The 19,816-nt window shown below is 35.7% G+C and overlaps 1 long non-coding RNA gene across 3 annotated transcripts in view; it reads right to left on the reverse strand.

Annotated features, from left to right (window-relative positions):
• LOC106032924 (uncharacterized) overlaps positions 1-19,816 on the reverse strand; it is a 62,184-nt gene that overhangs the window by 27,482 nt on the left and 14,886 nt on the right. For 2 of the 3 annotated variants that reach the window (XR_010832838.1, XR_010832837.1), the window contains exon 2: positions 4,532-4,683. This is a non-coding gene — a long non-coding RNA (uncharacterized lncRNA). Of the gene's footprint in view, positions 1-4,531; positions 4,684-13,456; positions 13,542-19,816 lie in introns of those variants that run through there. The other variant, XR_007161899.2, reaches the window with a different exon arrangement.

Here is a 19,816-nt window from a genome sequence, read left to right on the forward strand (position 1 = left end):
ATCAAAATTGTTGAACATGTCTTCATCATGAAATAAGCTTTTGAAGGGCAATAAATTTGTTTCTATGAAGTAAAATCAAAAAAAAATTCTTTTAGGCTGATGAACCATACGTCTGGATGCTCACACAATAGACGGTACTATTTGCCGAGTAACGCAAAGACCCTCATTTCAGAGAAAGCAACTAGTATATATAATAATCAGGAAGCCACATGCAATCTGTGTATGCATCTCATTGGTTTCTCTGATTATCTGTGCCTGAGATTAGCCTCTTAACCTTCTCTTACTTAGCTTAAAACTAAAACACAGCCTAAAAACACTTAAAAGTGTTGGATGCCCAGCATACTGAAGTAAAATTTAGCTGCCTCTCTGATGGCTTCCCTTTGAGACTTCAGCCCTGACCTGAAGGGATCTTTTCTGACTCTCAGACTTCTCCAGAGAGAAGAAATAATTCAGTGGTCCTGAAGGTGTAGGCCTAGCTCTCTCCTGAGCAAACTGCCAAAGCCAGCTGATTTATGTGCACTAGTATTGTGATGTGGGCTGCTCACAGCAAATTGATCTGATAGCACTGAAGTCATTTCACTCCAGACCTCAGATTGATATGCAGCCTCAGAGGTGAGATAAGCTACCTGGTTCAGAACTTAACAAGACATGTTTCTTCAAGATAAGATTGGCAATTCAAAAACAGCTGCTGCTTGGACAACCAAGTGCAGACGTTGCCCATAATCTATCACACAGAATTTGGTTCACACACATGTAGTACAGACACAGAGAAACAGAAACTCATGCAACAGAAGTTTGAATGAAGTATCTGAGGTTATCAATATATGAATGTATTGTATACAAAATCCAGTTGAAAAGACAAGAAATGACTTATCAACTATTCAAGCAATATGAGGTGGTAAGAAGGGAAGAAGAAACCCAAGGCACAGACTCATTCTGTATTTAGAGGAGAGCAATAGCAATTCCAAACTGAGTTAGTGCACAGTGCCAGCTCCAGTTTTCTGACACCTTTACATCTTCTGAATGCAAGTGATGTCAACTGATTCCCACAGCGACTGAAAGACAGGAAATACCAATATGCACTCTTAATGTGGCCTGTTCTCTAAGACTGCTCTAAATTTATTTTTGACTGAATTAGAACTGTTTGAATATATTCTGCAGTCATTTATGCACTCAAAGGATAACCCTGAGAGTGCTATACATGCTGCAAAACCACAAATGTGGAACTCCGGGCAAACACCATTGCGCTGTGTGTGAGTGCACTGTTCTGCTCGAGAAAGAGCAGAGTCCCCAAAAATGTTTTCTCTGTATGCAAACTTGGGATGAAACCTCCAGTCCTTTTATCGTTGACCCACTCCAGCAGTGTCTGAGCTGTATCAAACTGACACCAGGAAAGTCTTATTTTAATGAATTTCAAATATATGCACAGATAGTCACAGAAAGCCTCTTCATAAAAAGCCATGTATTTTTGCTTTTAGTTTCATGCACTGCCTTTTAAGTACATAGAAATTCCTGTGTACTTATGTATAACTGTCTGTTCCCTGTAAGATATTAGCAGTCATTTCCCTTGTTTCAAAATGTAATTGCTAGGATTTCCAGGGGAATATTAATTATTCTGTAGTTATCTATTTGCTAAGGAAAAAAATATTATAAGGTTGGGGAAGTGAACAAAAGCACATAAGCACTGTAATCAATGACCTAATTCTTTACGTCCTTACAGGAGACCGGGCCACATTACACCTAGCAGAATCAATCTTGCTAAAACATTTCCTATGTCAACAAACCTCTGGACCTGTGTGGTAAACGGTAATTTTACAAAAGTACAAATATCAAGAAGACACAGTCCAGTAAATCTATGTGTTTAGAGAACAGGATTTACCCTCATATTTTCTTGCTGCAATCTAAAAGAGTCATTGAGAGAGAGTCCTTCCCTGTCTGTCCTGCATTTTGACTTCACAACCTCATTCAAATTGAAAATCAACATTTAAAGTGAGAGATGTGGTCACATCTCACCAGCCTCTTATAAAATCTCCCCAGATCAAGTGTAAAAACGGACACTAACAAATTACACTAGAAAGTTTTCATATACTAACTGCAAGCTAATGGGAAAAAGTATTAAATAAAGTACATTTCCTGGATGTCAATTCAGAATAAACAGCACAACCAGCCTAAACCTTTAGGGTAAAGCCCTGTTCTTACAGACCTGGCACAGACCTGTTTGTTGCTGCTTTTTTTCCCCCCACAATTACTCACTTTCCTGTGGTATATATGTATCTTTCAAGGCCCCGGATGAGCTAGGATTCATGACCACGCACTGTGAGATTCATCTGCATGAGCAAAAACTGGGAGAAAATATATTGGCCTTGAGGATTTCCGTGAATTTGGAAATGTGTTTTAAATACAAATGATCATAGCATCCCTCAGATGCGAGGATCTGGGTGGAAAGGACACCTTAAGCAAAATTCACGGGGGAAACTTAAAGCTAGAGATAAGTAAGATTTACATAAAACAGTGCAAGTAGTGGTAACTGATGCAAACTCTGTTACTCAAACATTTGGGGAAAGACCTGGAAAAGCCAGCAATGATTAGTGTGATGTTGATTGTCAAGAGACTAAAGAAATTGTCCTTATGATAAATCAGACATTTAATATTTTAGATACAAGACTGTAAGTCCTCAATGAACAGTTATCTAAAATAATTTCTTAATAAAGAAGAGTTAACAGGACTTTTGAGGATGAGAAGTTCTCCTCAAGGTACAAAGAGGTGATATTAACCTTTGAAACAACTAAAGAAAACTGCTTGTCAAAGATATTTCTTTTGATGTGTGTAAACTGTTGAGCAGTCAATCATGAGCGGGTTTTTGGTGCTGCTTTTGATCTTGAAATTGCATGTGTACAGCTTAATTGCACATCGGCAAGAGCTGAGGGAGTAAGTTGTGGGTTTGTTATTTTTTTTTAATATATATATTTTTTCCTATTCAAATGAAAAACAGCTGTCTTCTGTATTCAAAAGCTGTTGGTCAAACCAAACCTTTCATTTAATGTTTCTCACTGTGGTGTGTGTACAAAAGATAGAAGCAAAGAGAGAGCAAGTATGGAATTTTTATCAAAGATTTGCACTGCAGGGAACCAGCTTTAGATCTAAATCTAGTCAAGAATGCAATAGGGTTTTCTTCCCAGGTGGGGAAGAGGATAATTAACATAATTCAGGGAAGAAAATTAATTGTGATAGATTAGAATATTTTATATCAAATGCAAATTTCCCATTGATTTTTGTACTTGAATTCTAACAACTATGATATATCGAAGATAGGGAAGTATAATAATAATGATGACATTAATAGCACTCTAGGGTAAAGAATTATTAAGACTTAAATGTGATACTTTTCAATAATGGTAGATGAACTGATTTTGAGGCATATTCAATGAGAGCTTCATGCATTGATTTAATTTAGTTTTATACCCGGTAAATTGGACTGATGGCATGTCACATCACTATCCTTAAGCTTGAAAAGTAAGAAAATTGAAGGATTCTTTTTTTTTTTTTCTTTTTTTTTTTTTCCCTCTCATCCAGAGCCCATTAATAGTTATGTTGTTTCTGGGCAGTAATTTATGTTTGGTACTACGTTCACTATAAACAAGAGGATAACAGAACAGTTAAGGTATATTGTTTTGGCACTAAGAAGGGGAATATGCCTGTTTTCTCAGAACTACTCGGAACATAACATGAACTGGGTCTGCAAATGGGGATCCTGGGGTCTGAGTAGGGCTATCCACATCCAACTTGTATGAGAGCTACAGAAATTGTCTATACGTATTAACCTAATGGGCCAACCTAACTGGGAAGGCCCCTTTGTGTTTTGTCCCTGAGCACTACATAAACTATGTATGGCATAGTATGTTACAGCTCTCTACAAGAAAACATTTTTATATGAAAAGATAAAAATAATAGAATGTGTGTAATTATCATGTTCGTTGCTTTTATTTTTTAAATCACATTTCTGCATGATACTTATAAGAGAAAGAGTCTCTTCCTGGGATGAGAAGCAAAAGGAGGAAAAGTTTAGAAGTGAGGCCTGGGTAGGCTATCAAGTCCTGAAAAAGGCAAACGAACAGAGATTCTGCTTTGTCACAAGAATAGGAAATGACATCTACCCGTTACTATTTTTTATAGCATTTGAGTAATACCATTGGAGTTGTATGAGAAACAAATAAATGCAAACAGATCTTAAGACTGGTGCAAAACAAAGATGAAGATTGCCTTTTCTGATGTGGGTCAACAAGAGAAAGAGACTTCAGGGGAAACCTGCCAAATTTCAAACGGAAGGTGAACCTGGGTGCGTAGCAGATGCAATTGCACCTGCACATAGACCTGAAAAGCCACAGTTTAACAGAGGTGAGCAGAAGACCTACATTCTTAAAATGCGGCAAGTATTTCGTACCAGGGACTACTCTGCATCCAGGCTATCAGGTTTGTTCTTGTTGGGAGTGCAATTCCCTGCAAAGATTTCCTACCCCAAGCAGAAGCTTACCAGAGTCTCTGTGTTTACCAGAAGGTGATTTTGACTTGGGGCTTGGTTACTCAGCAGGCCTGCCAGCAGGAGAAATCTTTAATTTGTGGATGGAGTCTTTATGGTCCCGTGCTGTGGGGTCACACCCAGGCATTAAAAGAAGTTGATTTGACCTTGAAATAGAGATCAGAAAATCAGTTGAGATGCAGGATCAGTTCTTCAATTTCAGCTTTGAGGATATACAATTTCTGCAATTTTACAGTTTCCAGTATTACTTCCCATTTTAAATAAGAGGTACAGATGCAGATGGAGGACTACTATATTCTAACTTAACAGATGAATAGGAATCTGTGGTTTTGAAAATGCATTTAGATATCAGTCTTATCTAGTACTCTGATTAGCAGCTTCCTGGAAAAGTATTGACCAGTGTTTGAAATTTCTGATTTAATAAAGCAGAGGAGGTGGAGAAATTGCTCAACTTTTTTTTTTTTTTAATATAAATAAATTAACATATGCAGTTTTGAAAGAGAAATTTTGCAATATTTCCTCCTAGTAGGTTTAGAAAAGAAGGCCTATGGTTCATTTCACAGTATAAGCATGTGGCTATATGACATTTCTATGTGAATAGCATCCCTTTGAAATACTGTAACAAGTATAAACCAATGCTCATATAAAATACTGAATTATGACTCCATTCCAAATCCAACTAAATTGCTAAACATGTTAAAAAAATTAATCATATAATTAATGGGTGTACTGATTTGTGGCAGCTGTCCAGAGAAGTAAGGCAAGTGGTTTTTTAAAGCTATTATTTAAGCTATTGTATAAACATGAAATAATTAAAAAAAAATCCCAGCTGTTTTTAACTTAAATTACTTCTAAACATACACTGAGTATACAAGCAATACAGGTGAAAATTAATCTCACCTAATATACGCCATTTAAAATTAACCAGCAACTATAAGTTAGTTATGAAACTCCCTCCAAAACTGATATACAATGACAGCTACTGAGGATGATTAATTCTCGTTACAAGTTAAACACATTTTTTGGAATGACTTAGATTAACTTTTGAAAGTTCTAGTTTCTTACAGGTAAAACCAGAACTCAGCTAAACAAAAACACATCACCCACACAATAAATGGCATAAAAGTGGCGTGCACTTATTTCATAATACCAAAAAGGTATCGTTAAAATTTCATTTTAAACTCCCTTGATGTCCAAATTTGTTTCTTACTATATGTTTGCAACACTTCACAAGACAAAGGATATGATCCATAAGGCATGAAAACAAACCACCTTTATTCTGCATTGCTAGAAATAGCTCAAGAAGTCATTTCGCTCTAATTTGGAACTCTAAATACAACATGTCACAGCATGCTTTCTTTACAAAGCAGGATTGAGGTAATTCCTGGGATAACTGCTTAAGTTACCTCCAAATGCTTCTTTGAAATGTTTTTCCACTTTATTTATTTCTTTGTATGGACTTTTTTGTCAGTTGCGTATGTTGTAGTATGTTTTAGGTTTTTATAAGAAAATTTCTAGAACACTATTTCTAGAATTGACTGGGGTATTTTCTGGCAGGTTGTTATGATTATTAGGAAAAAGTGTACTAAAATAATTCTCATGAAATGTAATTTTACATTGAAACATGCCATTTTAAATGAAAACTTAGGCAAGAATTTATGATCTAAAAAGAAAAAAATATCCACTTGAAATTTACAGTAGAATCATTGAATTTGGCTTGAATGGATCTAAGTCTATTTGATGGAAGACTGAAGTCTTGCAACCCGTGGAACTGAGCCAAAATACTTCGAGTCACAAGACACATACTGCATATGCCCTCTCAGAAATACTCCTCTCTGAAATAACAAATAGAGCATACTGATGTCTGAGATCTATTTCAAAAGAAAACGAGGTCTTTTACGTCCATCTTTCTTTAAAAGATATATAGCCTGAACCAATCACGCTCTGCTAGAGTCCTTCCTATTAAATGTTATTGAAAAAAAATTAAAAAAATGCTCATTTATGCACGAGAAGGACTGCATGGCCCTGGGGATGCTGAAAGCCTCGTGACAAAAACAACATGAAAAAAAAAATTGACAGACCAGTTCTCAATGTGCTTCACCTAGACAGAGAAACAAACATGTACATTGACTGAACTTAAAAAATTTGACACAGATCCAAACTATGGGCTACATTTTGTAAAAGACATTCATCATCACAAATCTCTCGCTCTTCCATCTGCTAACTATGGTCAAACTCCATTGTGAAAAACACCGCTGTTCTTTGTGACAATTACTTTACCTTGTAAAATTCATTCTGTTTACAACTGCTAGTATACAATAATGAAGTTTTAATTTAGAGACTCAGTCTGAGAGTCAGTTTTGTGACTTCTGTGCTGAACATCTGGGTAAGTAGAATATTATTAGGATACCCCAAGGAATTATTGTTAAAAAGCTTTTTTTGATTCAAAAGCTTTATGGATTTCAAATACCTTGCAAATAATAATCAATAATACAAATAATCATCAATAATACAAACTGCAATGAATTTTGAATATACAGGAAAAATGAAGAGTATTATTCATTTGGAATTTAAAAGTTTAGCAAATGTATTGAATTAGCAGCACATTTAAATATCAGATTCGTTGGTAAATTCTCAGAAAAGTCACTCACAATGAGCAAAGGAGATAACTTCATCAATATTAATAGAACATAGTCTTTAACAAGTAAAGTGCCTGAAGAACATGTTAGTAGGATGATCCAGCTTTAGCAGGGAATAGCAAAAATGCTTCCATAATTCATAATCCTTTCTAAAGCACATTTTTCAAATATAGAATATATTTTCTCTTGTGTAATTTCATCTTATAGGATGTTTTAGATATTTGACTCTCATAGGTTAAAAGAAATCTCCCGCAGATTTTTATTCCATTTCCGAGAAGGCACGCTTTCATTCTTAGTGTGGATTCAATTGCCTAAATTTGCTACAGTACTGTCAGAATGATTCAGGACTCCATTTAATGTCTTTTTCAGAATCTCTTTGGCAAACACTTTAATTTTATCTCTTTCACGTAAATCCATAAAACAGCATGATCTGAAAATTCCTAACAAACTTATTAATGAAAATTTAAATATGCATGCGTTACTTATGCAGTTTTCAGTTAATTACATAGCAATAGTCTCATATATACCTTAATTAAATTAATTATTGATTAGTGCACTTTACACTGATATTTCATTAACACACAATAACTGTCTCATTATATCTGGATGAAGTTTTAATTAATTAAAACTGTGGCTAGAAGTACAAAGTTAAGGAAACAAACGCACCAGCAGAATAGTTTAAATTCAAAGAACTGAGTAAGAGTAAGCATGTTAATTACATTAAAAAAGAAGAATTACTGAATAAAATACTTTGACAGCTTAAAGAAATTGATTCAATAAAGACAGTGCATGATAATTTCTAAAGGATTAGGATTTAGGATTTAGCAGTAGGAAGTGTAAATTCATCTACGAGGCAAACCAGGAGAATTCTTAAAATGTTGTTGTAACACTTGTAGGATTTTGTCCTTTGGTTATTTCTGACAGACTCTCTTACATTTTAAGCAGCATCCTAGATATCTAAATATGTAATTATGACTGTTTATTTTCACACTCATCAGCTATGAGCTATTTCAATAGGGTGATGCTGTAATTCTCACAAGATCTAGCAAATGATTCACGGCACTTTTATGTTGTCATTAACTGTCACATTTCTTGAGTTAAATATGAGCCCTGTCACTTGAAAGTTGGAAAGCCGCTTCTAAATTTCTCAATTTCATTAGCAATTGATTCAAATCACTTCCATAAAAGAGCCTGGATTGACATATGAATTGCAGTGGTTCCACAGCTTAGTGATTAATTAAGCAGGCTCACATTCAGCTATTTATTAACCTGAAAATTCTTGCTTCATTATACAAGGTTTTCTAATTATTACATGTAATTACTATATTTATCTTTTCTGGGTTTTGAAAAAAGTTAATTGGTGGAAGATAATAACAAACTATCTGATCAGCAAAGCTTTACCAGCAATAACAAAAATCTATCGGCAGACCTGAAGCAACGTTAAAACTCCTTGACGCAATGGACTGTGAAATGTATTGTCAACATAAAAGTACGTATTTCCTTAAAAAATGGAAAAAGATGTCAGCATGTGATACTCAAGGCATACACAGTGCAATGGTGCAGCTGATACAGTGAAGTGCATGCTTTGTGCTGGGCTATACATCCTTCATGGTATGATTTGAATGTAAACAAACATACATACATAAACACCCTTCTGTTATCCTTGACAGTAAAGAGAATTGAGGAAAAAATTGACTTATGTTTAACCACACACATGCCATAAAAAGGAGATGAGATACCACAGAGTAGCTGGATGATGATAGCAACTCATTGATTTGAAAATAAAAAGTTAACTTCTAAGTCCTTTAATATTACAGTCTTTGTTGTTTTTGAAGAAGGAATCAATAAATGTAGCTATTCTGCACCTGAATCCTTTCCACTTTCTTTTCCTTAAAATGATGTGAGTGACACAGTGTCTCATCTAAGTGCTGAGAGATTAGCTTGCTTTGTATTCTTCTTCTAAGCATCTACAGAAAGATTCCAGAATCCCCTTTGCTAAAGCTAAGTTAGGTTTCTTCTAACAATGTCAATTATGTTGCTAGCTCATCACCTAAAAATTTCTCCAGACGTAAGCCTTGTAAGTGCCAACATCAAGGAAAGCTTAATCAGAAACTGAAATTAAAAATGAGGCTGAAATATTTAATCCTGTCTGAATGCTACTGTTTACAGAATTGCTTTTAATTTACGGCTGGATGCTCATGTTGATCATCTGTAGACCACAGAAAATGCAAGTCATGACAGAAACAATGATTTTTCAGATCAGGCCCCAATATAATATTTACTCATTACTATGAACAATACACCTGAAAATCCAAAACCCATTTTCAGCTTCTCAGACAATCACAGATTTTGGATAGTAATCAACGCTATTTCCTTGGGTGCTGTGCAAATATGACAGAGGGAGAACCCTTCCACTGAAGGTTTTGGTGTTTCAAATGCTCAGAGAGAGTGGTTTAAAGAAACATGCAAACAAGTGTCTTCATACGTCTCTGCCTTAAGATTAAATACATTTTCTGAGCACAAAGGGAAGCTGTTGGGGTTGTGTTTTTTTGCAACATGCTTGGACTAAAAATCACCATAGGCCTATATCGTACTGTCATATTATAATTACTTTCTGTCAATAACCTTGGAGCCAAATGCAAGCTAGTGACCTGGAGATGAAATACTCTATATCCTATTGCACTCTGCTGCATACGCTGTTGCATTAAAGCTCAAATGAAATTTGTTTCCTTATAGGACTGTGAATCCATGTAACATTCTTATTACATTAATGAAACTCAAAACACAAGTGTTAAGAAAATAAAAGTTGTTAGCTGCAATTAAAACAATCCAATAAAAGAAAGTCTTCATATTCTCAGAGCAATTTAAACATCTTGACCTCATGAAGAAAGATAATCATTCTTTGTATTGTAGCTTTATTCAGAGGCCACAATCAAAACCCAAGTCCATCGTAAACATATTCTAGGACATAGTCTTCACTTAATGAAGCCATGCAATCCAAGGATGACCTCAACAAAAGAAAGACCCAGAGAGTTATGAGCGTTTAAATGCCATTGCACAATGGAAGTCCTGAGGTCATTGAAAATGTTTTCCTATAGAGAATGGCCAATACAAATAAGGTTGGCACAGAGAACTGAAATAGCAGGTCCACAATAGCAGGTAAAAGCTGAATAAACAGGACTCTGTACTGGTACTTAAATTCTATCTGCTGAAACGGGATTTTTTAATCAGGTGCCAGAGGCGTGTAACGGCATAAATCTCACAGACCTTCAGAGTAAGTTACGCTCCTAAACCGCTTTTGAAAACCCCACCCTGGACTATTCTGTCCAGTGGCTGTTATTGAACTACTTTTGATGTTTTTTTATAACTATAAGTAAGATTATTGTCAGCTCTGCACCTCAAGATGTCTTCTCAAGAGAACAAATTGATTTTATGGATTATTGGTTTTAAACTCAAAGAGCATAGCTGTAGGTTCCTAACAGCTTGGAGATTTGAATACCTAAGAAAGCCAACACTGAGCAGACTTACCTCCTCAGGACTGGAAGTCCCATGGCAGCAAAAATTTCTTTCCGTACTGTTTTTTGGAGCAGAGCTGGAAAGACTGCAGTGTTTTAGAACTTATGCTCACTTTACCCTTCCAGCTATATGGCTGACGCAGCTTTACACAGCTCTAACATTTCTCAGTCAGTGATGTAGTCATGTTCACAGAGAAATAGGCTTTCCCCATTCACCATGACTGCAGCAACTTAGGTAAAACATTCTGAGAGTATATCGTTTTGAATGACATTACTTTCACAAGAACGGAGATAGCAAATCAACATGTCTTCTCACAGACAGACATATTCAATTGGACTCTTTCTTCTACCTCCTAAGTGAATCTAACATTAGTCAGGCCCACTATACTATTCAGGAGGTTGGCTGTGTAAGTTATTTTTACAACATCAGAGAACGCAAAGAAAAATTCAGGGGTTCATACTTCAAAATTACAATAATTTTATTTACTTGACAACAAAAGGTACAAATTCAAAAGACTCAAAATGTTTTAAGGAGCTACATGTGGTTAGATTTGAGTGTCAAAATACAGTGCCACTGCCTACAAGATCATAGTTGCCACCATATACCTCCTGTAAGAACTAAAATAGCAGGTTTTTTTTAATTGGTCTATATATATTATTCCTGTGACAATTCTGGCATTCATTAGATGAGAAAGGGCAGCAGCAGGTTTTCTCACTACAGTACATACAATATTGAACTTAAGTTACAGCATCTTTCGAAACATGAGTAATGACAGTAGTTGTAATAAAGACAGAACTGGCAAATATCTTAGAGAAGAAAGATAAAAAATGGATTCATGAATTACTGTAGTAACAAACTTCCTAAAGTAATGAAAGTGCAATATCAAGCACATAAAGCAGCTCGCTTTTCAGTTCTGAAACTTGTTTCTACCAGAAAACTCCAATAAAACCTAGGCCTTTCGACATACCTAACGTTTATTAGGTGCTTGTTCCACAAAGAATTCCCGTTTGAGTATGATAACCCTAGCACTTCACTCTCTTTCCTTCTGACTCGCTTTCAACCACACAGGGCTTCAGAGATGTCGGCATGGTATCTCAGCCCCATTGCATCCAGCTTGACCTCCAGGTGGAAATACTTCCCATCGCTATAACAAATCTGCAGATTCCCTATGTCTTTAGTTTTCTACAATAACACAAAGGTGTCAGAAGAAGGGAATAGGAAATGCCCTGCAAATCATGCTAACACTGCTTATTTTTTTTTTAAACAAACTAAGGCATTACTGTGGCAAACACTTGGAAATAGCATAAAATCTATCTAACCTTGAAGAAGCATTTTTAACTTGATCAAAAGTAAAATTGAAACAAAGGTTAGATAAGAGGCTAATTATTAGTGCTTACGTATCAAAAGAACACCAAGAATTCTGTTTGACTATTCTTTTTTAAATTAATGACTATTAATTTTTTAAAATTAATGACTGCTTTGAAAAAAAAAAAGAAATCACATTCATTAACTGTTACTCCAACTACTAAAAAATAAATGCTTTATTCCTCTTGATTAAAATACACTAAAATATTGATGGCAAGTTTGTCTAAAGGGCTGTAAAATACCATATGATTTTACAACTTTCATGGATATGCGATCTATCTAGGAAAATGCACACCTGTATGCCTTATTCAAAGATGTTTTAAATGAGTCTGCAACTTCCACACAGCAGTCAAACACAAGTAAGAACTGGAAAATGCATTGGTTGAACTGATTGTCATCTAAATGAGAGCCAGATTTATAAGAATGCATTAATAATGAAATGCCTTCCGCATTCCAATATAAACATATATTTAAATCACTGATGGTAATCATAACTGTTACAGTCAATTGAGTGAATAATGCCGTCTATAAACAGGGTTCATAGACAAAGTGGAATTTGTAATTGTTAGTGTTTAATAAAAAGTCAAAGAAGGCTTGAATGTCCAAAAAACTATGTAATAAGAATAACTAACATTTCCTCTCTGTATTAATTAATATTTATATAATGACATAGAAAAACATTTGGATGATTTAAATGGGGAAAGAGGATTTGAAGTCAGTCTCATAACCAAGCCCTATGAAATAAATATTCTCATCAGTGATGTAAAACAGCCTTAGCTGTATTTACTACCATGGCCAGCACACACAAAAAAATAATAATAATAAAAAAAAAAATCAGTGTCACAATGCAATGAACCACAAGATACAGTATAAGCAAGGGCTTTTTTTCTTTCCATGCTGACAGACTTGCCACTCATTGCTGTGTGGTAGAAACCAGAAAAAAAAATTACAGACTGTAGTAAAGCTGCTAATAGCTCATCTTAGCAAGTTTACTTTCAATAAGAGACTTTGAAAGAGAGCAGAAATCACCATACTCCTTTGCTCAAAACTCTACTGACTTATGAAGACCAGGTAATGCTATAGCAAATGCAACTACAGACAAAATGGAAAAGTTGCAACTGAAACAGATCAAAGCAGCAATGAGACATTTGAATGAATAAATCAAATAGTATTGTTTAGACATACTAGCTTAACAAAACTAAGCATAGGAAAAACAAACACAAACAAAAAAACAACACCCACAGCCTTTACCATATGTAGAGTATGCTTTAGGAAATTTAGAAGTTTTCTTAGAAATGGGTGGAATAAGAAAACAGGAAAAAAATTGCAATTTCTCAAAAGTACTATAGCAAAGGTAGTAACACAAATACGGATTGAAATAATCCAAACTCAATCTCACCCACTCCCATGAGTTTGATGAACCTTTTGCTGTTCACACACTGGCAGAAGAGAGAAGAAAATCAAGCCAGGAATGCTGTCGCAGCAATTACATCAATTCATCTTTAAAAGCAGTTGCAGCAGACCCTTAGCAAAATGAAGGGTTATTTTATAAAGAATACTTCCAGGCATCCTGCTTCAAGGAAGCAAAGGTACCTATACAGGAGATTAAGGTGATCAAGGACATGTGCTTCCCTACTCTGTAGCCACAGCTGTGGGCATTCTGCTAATCCTCAAATACCACATCACCTGCATCTGTCAACCAGGGCCCTGTGCTACATCACATCTACCTGAGAAGATGTATGCTGGCAGCTACCACAGCACAACTGCTGTCTCATGAGCGTACTCCTGCTTACTTTCCGGTAGACTGCTGGAGTAGTTATAGCTTGAGATTTAAATAAGCAAATGCAGGAAAAAAAGGAAGAGTGGATGATGTGTCCTGCTGAAAGAAAGACAACAGTATTTTCTCCATAATGTTTTCTCCAAAATTTACCTTGAGGAGTGTCAAGAATGTATGAGCTGGACTGAGGTCCAGATTATGAGTACAAGGTTCTGCTTAAGCTTTAGCAATTAAATTCTGTTCTTTAGTTCTGTTCTTCTGCTGTCCCTTTTACAGGAGGAAAAACAGAACAAGGGTAAAAGGTACTAAAGAAACTCAAAAACTTGGGGAACCAAAAAGAACATCCTTTTGAATGACAAAAATAAAGCTGTGTCTAGTAAAAATCTTCATTTGCTACTTGATGCTGCACTCTGCTAAAAGACACGGGGAGACCTAGGTCTTTTCCCTATGGCAGGGTAAAATAACTTCTCACTGCAACATGGCAGGTCTGCTAAACAATAAATTATTTATATCCTCTCCTTAAAAACCAACCAAACAAAAACCACTGTCCAACTCCCCTTAGCTAAACAAATGCTTCAAGTGTGCCAGAAACGTTACATTTTCAATGAAATATTCAGAGGAATAATTGCTCATATTCTTACTCTCCAGGAGCTCCACCTAACTGCCAACAGATTTATACTTTCCCAATTGACTTCAACAGAAATATCTTTGGGAAATTCTTATTTTCCATTACTACTAAATGAAGTGCATTTCATATACAATAATAATAATAAAAACCGAAGCAAATTATTTGGAAGAGCTGGGGCTTCTTTGTGCTGCACAATAGGATGCCCTCATATGAAGTATTGTATGTTTTTGCCTCACCAGAAGTACAATAGAGTGGAATTGAAGAGATCCACAAAAGGGAAATAAAGCTTTTGAGAAGCATGATGGAACATACATCTATTAAAAACTGGCAGAATTCATAGTTATTCTACTTGGAAAAGTTGGATAGCTACAGGATACTTGATTGCAAACAGCAACATGAAAACTGATCAGACTTCAGTTTTGAGAATATTTGGTACCGTGCTATGAGAAATAAGAGTTATGATGTTATTATAACCATCATAAATGAAAATTCAAAACCAATTAAAGTAGATACTTTGTGTGCAACGCATACCTGGAACAATCTGTCTATATCATCTCTTGTGAAATATTTCTTAAAACTTTAATCCTGGTAAAGAATCTTTTAATGCTACCAGACTGGCAATTGGAACTTCTGCTTGAAAATGTGAAGGTACTGGTTTCAGCAAACAAATGCATTCTCTCCTGGAGAAAACGGATATGTCATTGATGTCTCATATGAAAAAAATAGTTATAGCAGTTAGCCAGCAACAAGCAGCTGTTCAGACTGGGACCAATCATTACAGTTAACGCAAATTCTGGCATAAAACAGGAGGGATTTATTTTAGAAAACCTCTGTTGTCTTTTCTGTGGCTTCATGTTGAATATTCTGGGCCTATGAAATTACATATCACAGACAAAAGTAATCATATCAAATGTCCACTGAAATTACAACAAGTAGATCACTGTCCTGCCAGTAAAAACTTATTCATCATTCTATATTTACAAGTTCTTTGTCCAATCTGTTTCTAATTGTATAAACTTAATCTGTAACAGTCTGGCTGCAGATAGGGTCTAACATGCCTCATCACAAACAGAAATCCCTTAGTGGTGGCCTATTTTCCATTCTCAATGGTTTTAAAGTGGCACAAAAACTGGTGTGTCATATGACTGATCATGATTTAAAAGCACCAGCTTTAAAAGCTCCATGAATACTTGGCTTAACAACACTCTTCTAAGACTGCTAGGCATACAGAACACCTTTATGACTGCTGAGACATGGCAAGTAAAGTACACAATCAATACAAGAGCTGATCCATGCCTCAAAAAAAATTGACTTTTTTTTTCCCTTTTGTTTGCTTTTAAACACACTAACTCTTTCTATACATTTGGGGTTAAAAAAAAAATAATAAAAAAAAAGATTTGCAATTCATGCTTAGTTGAGACAAATTCACAGCGCACATATCATCTTTCTCATCTTCCAAACTCATTCAGATGCAAGGCAGCAGCTGCTATAGTTGCAGCTTGTGTTACTTTGTGTGCACTGTCAAGTTATCTTTTTGTCAACCAAGCCTTAAAGTTCACACTTTGTACCTAACATAATATCAAATGCTCCACCAGTGCTTTTTTGATTTTTAACTGTAGTAACAGCAAGATTGTATAAAATGCAGAAATACCACAATAGAATAAGAAAGCTTAATGGATAACTTTGTCTTCCCAGACCTTACATCTTCTCAGCAGACCCATCCTGAAGTTTCAGTTCATAGCTCTTGGAGATAATTTGCGAAGTATGAAGTCCTGAAACATTAGTGCTTAGCTGTCATGACCGAGTCTTTCCACACAACACTAGTTATAGAACTGGCTTTAAAATTGTAGCAGAAATCTGGTCCTAGTGGTCCAAATACATGTATTGTAACTCTCCAAAAAGGATATTAAATGAGTATTTATTTGTTAGTTGGTTAAACACCTTTCAGATTGAGTGTCCTTTAAAGAAGCAAGAGTAGAACCATGTCACCTCAAAGCAGTCCCAGGGCCATAAAACCCTACTGCCTGGTTTAAATGGGAAAGATAGCCCCTTTCCTATAAAAGCCCTTTCCTATCAAGCTCTTTCCTAACCCTTTTCCCCCTTTCCTATCAAGCTCTAACAAGGATCTCAATTTAAGCCTACCAGGACAGGACTGAAGCAGTCTTTAAAAATGTAGAATTCATTTTTATTGGTATTCAAATTTGGATTTTGATAATAAATAAATAAAATAAACTAAATAAAATAAAGCTAGGTACACTTTTAATTTCAATGTCTTAAGGTGTTATTTCAGCTGCACGCAGTGTCCCTTTTGGCTAAATGAACATTCTAGTGCCAAGTAAGTATTCTGCAATTATGCTGAGTTATCAATTTCAAATATGTTTGAATTTAAAGTGACTCATAATCCCATATTCACTCACGCTTTAATTTGAATCATAGGTACTAGGATATTGATACAGCAGACAACATATTGTCGATCAGCAGGTTTACAGTGAATCTCTTCTGGAGTCCGTCATTTTAATATTTACTTAAACTCCATATGATCTACTTTACTGTAGTACATATTCTGGTCTTTTCCTGTCTGACATAGCCGTATAGAAGTGCATTTTATTTTGTACATGAGCTGTGTATACATCTCACACATACACACATTAATAAATGCAAAAGATTAATCTCTAGAGAATTTAAAAATATGAAATGGTACTAATTACATTTGTTTATGCCTGATTATTTAAGGTTGACAACCTCAGGCTGTATTTTTAATAAACAAATAACTGTGCATGGCATAAATTAGATTAGATTTGCATCAGGGAAGGAAGAATTCCTGGGCTCTATTTCCTGTTGCACATAACAAGCAGCTGCCTTGGACATTGGACAGAAAATAAAAGAACCATTTCTTGTCCCGGTCAAATAATTTCTTCTGCCTAATGGAACCAAGCACACTTTTGTACGTGTAGAAGTCAAGCAATGAACACAGTGCTTCCTTAGAGTCTCAGATCCTGCCTAGTTCCTGAGCTTACTCAGTGCAAGATATACTTGCTTATGTAATGCTGGGCTACCGCTATCCATGATTTTCGTTGTTGCAACGGAGGACTGGGAAGTTCCAAGCAAACAAAAGCTCAGAATGTGAACCTGACAAATATTTTCCAAACCAGAAGTCATTTTATAGATTTACTTTGGCTCAAGTGAGCCCTAAAACAAAGGATTTCCTTAGCACAAAAAGGCACATTTCCCTCATTGAGAACAAACCCAGAGGCCACTGAGAAATAGGCCTAAATGCAAATACAGGAACTGTATTCTGTCTGTATTCTAATTCTGTCTTTCAAGAATAGCTCTTCTCAGAAGATTTCAGGCCATTCTATACTTGTGAAGGATTTACTCCTCTCCATAAAAAAAGGAAATGTAATCATAACCATCTTTGACCTTAGTACATCATTTGAAATAGCTGATCAATGAAAAAACCCTTAAATATTTGTGTCTTCAGTTCCAGACAACATTACTGGAAAAAACCTTCCTAGCCCGGCTAATGAGAAATAAACCTTCAAAAACAGTGATTTTTGCACATCTTTCTCAAAGGAGAACACCACAAAGAGCATTTGGTACACTATACCATGCAGCGAGGAACTGTACTGGAACTGTATGACAGTATCTCACCAAGAACACTTAGAATCAAAGCAGATGGATTAATGACTATGTGATCAGATGAAAACCAATGACACGGTGCAAGAAATATTATTCAGTACTTTCTCAAATATGGTGAAAGGCATTTCATTATTCATTAGGTTAAACAAGGAAGTCAATAAGACACATCTGTCAATAACCCAAACTACTAACTGGTAACTGGATAGTTGTACATTGGATTGAATGAAGAGAAATGGTGGGTGTTACTACAGCTAGGCACTGATTTCACCGTCTAATTCAGTTAGACATCTTAAGATATAACAGATTCTAAGCCTGGGTATCCTTGCAACACGTAAGATGAGGAATGAAGAATAAAACTGAAATAAATCTTAATCTTCAAATAAAACCCCCTTTTCCTAAAGTGCTACTTCTATAACATCATTCTTTCATTCACAGCTTATGGTCACTGGCTAAGAGCTCATCTTCTATTGACATGTTTTCCAACAATATTTCCTAGTTACTAAGCCATGTATAAAAGATGATTCTTCACGTAAAAAACATTGGGGATTTTCTTTTCTTCTCATCAAAAATCAATGTACAGGAAATTGCTCAAATTTGTCAGAACAACCACTTCTGTTGCTGCTTAATCATTAGATCTAGCCTGCAAGGGAGCCTGCTATACTGTCTTTTCCAAGAAATCAGCTATCACATCTTACAGACTAACCTGTTAGGACTATTTGCTTCCTATTGGTGGCTCTTTCACTCTTTTTTGTCAAAATCATTGGTGAGACCATGCTTGTTTCAGCCTGTTGCCAAATGCGGTGTACTAAGAAACTAATTTCTAGAGACAGTAAGATCAAACTATCACACACTCATATACCAAATGCCAGAAGGAAATGGCTGAGAAAAAATATGCTTGTTCTGGAAAAGGGAGAATATAAGGTTATAAGGTGTGAGGTATGTCTTATGTTGCTATTATATTAAAGGTACAAGGAAATAGGGGTAAAAACAATACATTAGTTATAGACTGCTACACTTCCAACATGATCCAGAAAATGTCCCGTACACCAAATAACTCCCCCCCACCCCCCACCCCCCCCAAAAAAAAAATTTTCTTTGATGGTTATTCATGCTTCATATGTGAGGAGTATTTTCTTCTCCTGTTGTGTTTTGTGTTTTTTTTTTTTTCTTCCTTCAAATACAAAACACCCTAAATTAAATTTCTGGCAAACTATCTATGTCAGAGAGGAAAAAAAAATATAAAAGAAAACAAACAAATAAAAGAAGCAGTGGCACTTTCTTCCTTTAAAGTTAAGAAGCTACCTGGGCCTCACAAAATACCCAGACAAGACGGGTCAGTACCCTAAGTCACTATGGCCTTTTAATTCCTGTTGGCCAAGCTGTGCAGAATTAGCTGCAAATTTTGTAAGCCTGATGAACGGTCAGTGATTAGTATTGCTGAGGTGGACTGTGCTTCATTGAAATATTCAGCTTCTCATATCTGTGTCACATACCACAGCATTAATGGGATCAAGATGCAACAATAATAGTTTCCATGACAATGCAGTACATGCACTCAGCAGCACCTCCCTGGGTAAACAGTAATCCTTCAGAAAAACAAGAAGGTCATTACAGCAACTTGTCAAATCAATGCAGAGAGTGTCTGAGACGATTAAGCTATCTTCTCTCAGCTCTGACATGGTGTCAATAGTACTGGGCCACTAGTGCTCAGTCAG

This window comes from Anser cygnoides, chromosome 7, assembly GCF_040182565.1.
Source record: "Anser cygnoides isolate HZ-2024a breed goose chromosome 7, Taihu_goose_T2T_genome, whole genome shotgun sequence".
Classification (NCBI taxonomy): domain Eukaryota; kingdom Metazoa; phylum Chordata; class Aves; order Anseriformes; family Anatidae; genus Anser; species Anser cygnoides.